The sequence below is a fragment of the Chrysochloris asiatica genome, unplaced genomic scaffold, assembly GCF_000296735.1.
Source record: "Chrysochloris asiatica unplaced genomic scaffold, ChrAsi1.0 scaffold00007, whole genome shotgun sequence".
NCBI lineage: Eukaryota > Metazoa > Chordata > Mammalia > Afrosoricida > Chrysochloridae > Chrysochloris > Chrysochloris asiatica.
Window position 1 is genome coordinate 23,199,075 of NW_006408525.1, and position 7,250 is coordinate 23,206,324.

Consider the following 7,250-nt stretch of genomic DNA (forward strand, 5'->3'; position numbering starts at 1 on the left):
TGGGTCTGGTGAAAGGAGATGGGGATAAGATTCGTAAGATTCAATAGTGAATAACTGTTATCATGACTAATCGCGACTGTCACAATTGTAAAGGTAGAGGTTTTGTAACAAAAAAAAGGGGATTGGTTGATCTTACAGTCCAAAAACAGAGGACCCTAGGACCATCAAGAGAGGAATGCACAAATAGAATGTGAGACCTTATCCAGAGAAGCAGCAGGGCCAGAGATGGAGGCAGAGATGGGGCCGTGGAGAAGGGGAGCAGCTGAGGACTCTAGATTCATCAACTAAGAAGAGAAGGACTAAGAGCTGGTGGCCAGGAGCAGACTTGCAGAATGTGCCCTTTGGAGATGTAAATTTCTATATATGCCTGAGTGGGTTTTTCTGTTTGTGTGTTTTTTAAAAAAAGCTAAAGTGGACAGAGAGAAATACTTTTAACTGATGGTATATGGAGGGGATTATAATCAATGTAATGAAACAAGGTATATGAAGTGTTGAATGTGAAACTCATGATGTGCCCTGTAAACTTTCACTCAATCCACAATAAAAACCTTAAAAAAAAAAAAAAAAAAAGACTGACAAACTGTTTCCCATTTATTTCCAAATATAAAGTGACTGTACTATTTTATATTTTCACCAAGAATGTCTGAGCGTTGCCATGGTTCTATATCGTCACTTGTTGTTAGGTGGCATCCAGTTGCTACCAACTCATAGTGACCTTATGCATAACAGAACAGAACATTGCCTGGTCCTGTGCTAACCTCACAATCATTGCGACATTTGAACCCATTGCTGCTGCCACTGTGTCAATCCATCTCACTGGGGTCTTCCTCTTTTTCTCCCTCCCTCTATTTTACCAAACATGATATCTTTCTCCAGGGACTGCTCCTTTCTGATAATATGTTCAAAGTATAAGAGACGAAGTCTGTCATCCTGGCTTCCAAGGAGCATTCTGGCTGTACTTCTTCCAACACAGATTTATTTGTTCTTTTGGCAGTCCAGGATACTTTTAATATACTCCTCTAACACCATAGGTCATATGTATCAATTCTTGCATGGTCTTCCTTATTCACTTTCAAACGTTCACATGCATATGAGGTTATTGAAAATACCATGGCTTGGGTCAGGAGCACCTTAGTCCTCAAGCTGACATATTTGCTCTTGAGCACTTTAAAAAAGTCTTGTGCAGTAGATTTGCCTAATGCAATATATCATTTAATCTCTTGACTGCTGCTTCCCTGAGTGTTGATGGTTGATCCGAGCAAAATGAAGTCTTTGATAACTTCAATTTTTTCTCCATTTATATGGATGTTGTTTATTGGTCCAGTGGTGAGGATTTTTATTTTCTTTATATTGAAGTGCAACCCATACCAAAGGCTGTGGTCTTTGATCTTCATCAGTAAATATTTTAAGTCCTCTTCACTTTTAGCAAGCAAGGCTGTATCATCTGTATATCGCAGGTTGTTAATGAGTCTTCCTTCAATCCTGATGCCACATTTTTTCTTCATATAATCCAGCTTCTCAAATTATTTGCTCAGTATACAGATTGAATAAATATGGTGGAAGAATACAACCCTGGTTCACACCTTTTCTAATTTGAAACCATCTGGTGTTCCCTTGTTCTGTTCTAACAACTGCCTCTTACTGTATGTGCAGGTTCCTTATGAGCACAATTAAGTGTTCTGGAACACTCATTCTCCACAATGTTGTCCATAGCTTGTCATGATCCACACAATCAAAAGCCTTTGCATAGTCAATAAAGCACAGGTAAACATCTTTCAGGTAATCTCTGCTTTCAGCCAAGACCCATTTGACATCAGCAATCATATCCATCGTTCCATGTCCTCTTCTGAATGCAGTTTGAACCTCTGGAAGTTTTCTGTCATTATGGTTGTGGCCACTTTTGAATTATCTTTAGCAAAATTTTCTTTGCATACAATATTAATGATACTGTCTGATGGTTTCTGCATTCCATTGGGTGACCTCTCTTTGAAATGGGCTCAAATATGGATCTCTTCCAGTTAGTGGGCCAGGTAATTGTCTTCCAAATTTCTTGGCATAGATGAGTGAGTGTCTCCAGTGTTGCATCAGTTTGTTGAAAGATTTCAATTTGTATTCCATCAATTCCCGACTCCATGTTCTTGGCCAATGCTTTCAATGCACCTTAGACTTCTTTATTCAGTATCATTGGCTTTTGATCATCTGCTACTCCTTGAAATGGTTTAACATAGACCATTTCCTTTTGGTACAGTGACTCTATATAGTCCTTCCATCTACTTTTGATGCTTTCTACATCATTCAAATTTTGCCCATTGAATCATTCAATATTGAAAGTCAAGTCTTGAATTTTTTCTTCAGTTCCCTCAGCTTGAGAAATGCTGAGCATGTTCTTCCCTTATGGTTTTCTAACTCCAGGTCTTTGCTCATTTCATTACAATATTTGACTTTGTCTTCTTGAGCTGACCTTTGAAATTTCTATTCAACTTTTTTACCTCCTCATTTCTTCCATTTGCTTTAGCATCTCTACATCAGAAAGCAAGTTTCAGAATCTCTTCTGACATCCATTTTGGTCTTTTCCTTCTTTCTTGTCTTCTAAATGACCTTTTGCTTTCTTCCTGTATGATGGTCTTGAATGTCATCTCACAATTTTATGGTCTTCTGTCTTTAGTGTCTAATGCATCAAATCTGTTCTTCAGATGATCTCTAAATCCACATGGAATATGTTTAGGGTCATGTTTTGGCTCTCGTGGCCACGTTTTAATTTTCTTCATCTTCAACCTGAACTTGCATATGAACAATTGATAATCTGTTGCACAGTCTGCCCCTGGCCTTGTTTTGGCTGATGCTATGGAGCTTTTCCACCATCTCTTTCCACAGATGTAGTCAATTTAATTTCTGTGTGTTCCAGCTGGTGAGGTCCATGTGTATAGCCATCTTTTATGTTGTTTAAAAAAAGGTATTTATCCTGCAGAATGGTCTCTGTTGTAGCACTGAAGTGACCACAGACAATCCACAAATTAATGAGTGTGACTATGTGACAATAAATATTTATTTATGGGCATGGGCGCTGAACTTTGGGGACTAAAAGGTCTTTACAATGAAGAAGTTATTGGTCTTGAAAAATTCTATCATGTGATTTACAGCATCATTTCTATCACCAGAGTCATATTTCCAACTGCTGATCCTTCCTCTTTGTTGCCAACATTTGCATTCTAATCACCAGTAATTTTCAGTACATTTTGATTTCTTGTTTGATGAATTTCAGACTGAAGAAGTTGGTAGAATTCTTCAATTTCATCATCACTGGCTTTAGTGGTTGGTGCGTAAATTTGAATAACAGTGGTATCAACTGGTCTTCCTTCTAGGTATATGGATATAATCCTATCACAGGCAGCATTGTACTTCAAGACAGATCTTGGTATGTTCTTTTTGATGATGAATGCAATACCATTCTTTTCTGAGTTTGTCATTCCTGGCATAATAGACCATGTAATTGTCAGATTCAAAATGGCCAATACCAGTCCATTTCAGCTCATTGTCATTGTTGTTGTTAAGTACCGTGGAGTCGGTTCCGACTCACAGTGACCCTGCCCAGGGTTTCCAAGCCAATAAATCTTTACGGGAGCAGAACGCCTCATATTTCTCCCACAGGTGTTTGTGCATTCCATTTCATTTTTGACAATTTCCAATTTTCCTAGATTCATACTTAGTACATTCCATGTGCTGATTATTAATGGATGTTTACAGCTGTTTCTCTTCTTTTAGAGTTGTGCCCCACCAGCAAATGAAGGTCCCAAAGGCTTTACTCCATTCATGTCATCACGATCAACTCTATTTTGAGGAGGCAGCTCTCCTCCAGTGGTATTTTAAGTGCCTCCCAACCTGAGGGGTCCATCTTCTGGAACTATATTTGACATGGTCTTCATGGTGTTTCAATATTCAATATTCTGGTGCTGACAGAGTTCCACTGCTATTCATAAGGTTTTCTGTGATTAAATACTCAAAGGTAGTCTGTCTCTCCTTCTTCCTAGTCTGTCTTTGTCTGGAAGCTCAGCTGAAACCAGTCCACTGTGGATGACCCTGCTGGTATTTAAACTCCCACAGCATAGCTTCCAGAATCACAGCAACACACATGCCACCACTACCACAAACTGACAGATGCGTGCTGGACAGCCTCACTAATGCCTGGTATTGTCAGTTGCTGCTCATGGATGTCATGAGTTTCTGTTTGGGAATAAAAAACACTTGAAAATGTGGTGGTTGCACATCATGGCCAATGTCATTAATATCAGCGAACTGAACATTTAAAAATGGTTAAAATGGCAAACAGTGCACTAAGCAAGAGTGGTTTTCAGGGACACCAGATTTAAATCTCATCAGCTTGGCTGCCCTTGGCTCTGCTGCCTGGGTCAGACAGGGGCACTAAGCACTGGTTTCATCACTAAGTACAAAAATACAACATCATTGTTTCTATGTCTGATCCCCTTCTCCAAGGAACCTCGGGCCATGACGAGTTCCTAGATGGCAACGATGAACGTTGAGGTGGTCTTCGCTCCGGAGTTCACAGAGGGTGTGGGCCCTTGACGTGCCTGCATTGAGAGCGCGGGTTTAGACAACCAGCTTCCCAGGAGCAACAAACCCGGCGCACCCGGATGCAGTTGGCCTAGTGGCCACTTGGCGAAGCCCGAGGACCAGAGACGCCCAAATGAGGTGTCTTGGCATCGGTGGAGGGACCCCGGGTGCCTTCTCCAGCGTAGTCTCGGCCTCGGTGGTGATTCGGCTCGGGTGCGTGGTGAAGGCGTGAGGTCTTTGGTGGGATACAGGAGAGAGGACGGAGGCATAGCAACAGAGCGCCATTCTTAAATACGGGCTTGGGGGCGCTGGACTCCAAAAAGGGGCATTGTTGTTGTTGTTACGTGCCGTTGAGTCGGTTCCGACCCATAGCGACCCTGTACAGGGTTTCCGAGGGTATAAATCCTTACGGGAGTAGAAAGCCTCATCTTTCTCCCGCGGAGCAGCTGGTAGTTTCGAACCACTGACCTTTAGGTTCGCAGCCCGATTCGTAACCACTACGCTACCAGAGCTCCTTAAAGGCATTGGATCCTATCAATTGAAGAAATGAGGGACAGGAGGTGGTTGGAGTCTCAGAGGGGAAGTTTGAAGGAAAAGGTGCATGGGAGGGTTTAGGGGACCTATGAACTCTTCCCAGGATTAAATGCTGAGGCTTTCTACTCCCGTCAAGATTTACAGCCTTGGAAACCCTGTACAGGGTCGCTATGGGTCGGAATCGATCCACGGCACTTAACAACAACAACAACATCATAGGCTTTTAAGAAACTCTGGTAGCAGAGTGGTTACGAATCAGGCTGCGAACCGGAAGGTCAACAGTTCGAAACTACCAGCAGTTCCGTGGGAGGAAGATGAGCCCATAGGCTTTTAAGGAGTCCTGGTGTGGCTGCTGTAGGATAACTATTGGACTGCTAACTACAAGGTCCGCAGTTCAAACCCATCAGCCGCTCCTTGGAAACCCTACACAGGAACCGATTCAAGGGCCCTTAACAACAACAACTGCCCTTAACAAAAACAAATGATGTTGTTGTTATGTGCCGTGGAGTCGGTTCCGACTCATAGTGACCCTGTACAGGGTTTCCGAGGCTGTAAATCTTTACGGGAGCAGAAAGCTTCATTTTTCTCCCGCAGAACAGCTGGTAATTTAGAACTGCGGTTCGCAGTCCGATTCGTAACCACTACGCTACCAGAGCTCCTTCAGAATCCCTATACAGGGTAGCTGTTTGTCGGAACCAACTGGACTGCATACAACAACATTTGTGGGATCCACTCAAGGGGTAATGGTTTTGTTTGTGTGTGTTTTCTTGCAGATTAAATTATACAAATCAATTTTAGAAAAAGTGAGGATTTAGGTTCCCATTTCTCTTAAGACAGGAAGGAAAGTTTTCCCACTGCTGATAAAATGAATGCATGTTCATTGTAAATAAAGTTGCCATCTTTTTTCTTGGTCAAGTTACTGAATTTCTTTGAGCTTTAGTTTTCTCTTCTGTAAAACAAGTAATATTATTCGCTTAGCCGACCATTCTGACTAGGAAGGGAAAAGATGTCAGATGTCTGGGATGTTGTAGGCATCAAATAGAATATAATTTTTATAATAATGAAAACCTCCTAACAAACCCAAGATCCAAAGATAATTCCAGGTACTTAAAAATTGAAAACCAACAAAATTAAAACTTGCTCTTAATCTTATCACTCAGAGATTATCATTAAGATATATATGTATTGTTGTTGTCAAATGCCGTTGAGTCGATTCCGACCCATAGCGACCCTGTATAGGGTTTCCAAGGAGCAGCTGGTGAGCTTGAACCGCCGACCTTGCAGTTCAAACAGCTTTGCAGTCTGGTGCATTAACCCACAACGCCACACCAGGACTCCTCATATGTACACACACGCACTTTTAATGATGTCTTCATTCTGCCCCCCTCTGTCAGGGCAGGCCTGGACAAGTGACAGCCTGTCTCAGCCAGTCTGCTCCTAATGAAGTGCTCAGTTGTTCTAACTTCAGTACCTGGAATTGTCTTTAAATCATGGGCTTGTGGGGAAATGGATAACCCAAAAAGGGAACCTAAATCCTCACTTGTCCTCCATGACCTCTACTACCAACCACCCTCTCTCTCTCCAAAACCCCAAATCCTGCAATACCCTCCTCACTACAGACAGCACATCCCCGTTGGGACCAGAATCTTCGGTCTATTCCATCCCTCTGGAATCTGCAGAGGAAACGCTGAAATGGTAGTGTCAAAGAAGGCCGTTCAGGATTGAGGGTGCTCTCGGCCTGCCCTCCCTGCAGGGGAAGGGGTGCAGTGGTATAGGAGAAGGAGACGCCCACATGTGCGTGCGGGGAGGGAGATTGCGGAGGCTCAGGGCGCTTCCTCTCTACTCCATTCCAGTCATTTTCCTCAAGAGTGGGTGATTGATTTGAAGGACAGTCGCCGACCCCTGTCTTAATCTTGAGTCATGTCCTTCCAGCCCACCAAAGGCCCAGAGCTTGGGAGTCTGGTTTTTTGCACCCGACCTCGAGGTGCTTGGCAGGCTTGTGGCCCTGCCTCTTGGGAAGGTTGTCTGCAACCGGGCTCACATTGCAGGCGTCTCCAGCAACACGTCACTCCGACCACAAGCCACTCCAAAACGAGCCTGTGTAGTCCCCAGAGCACCTCAACCTTCAGGTTTGCCAGCTTGGGACT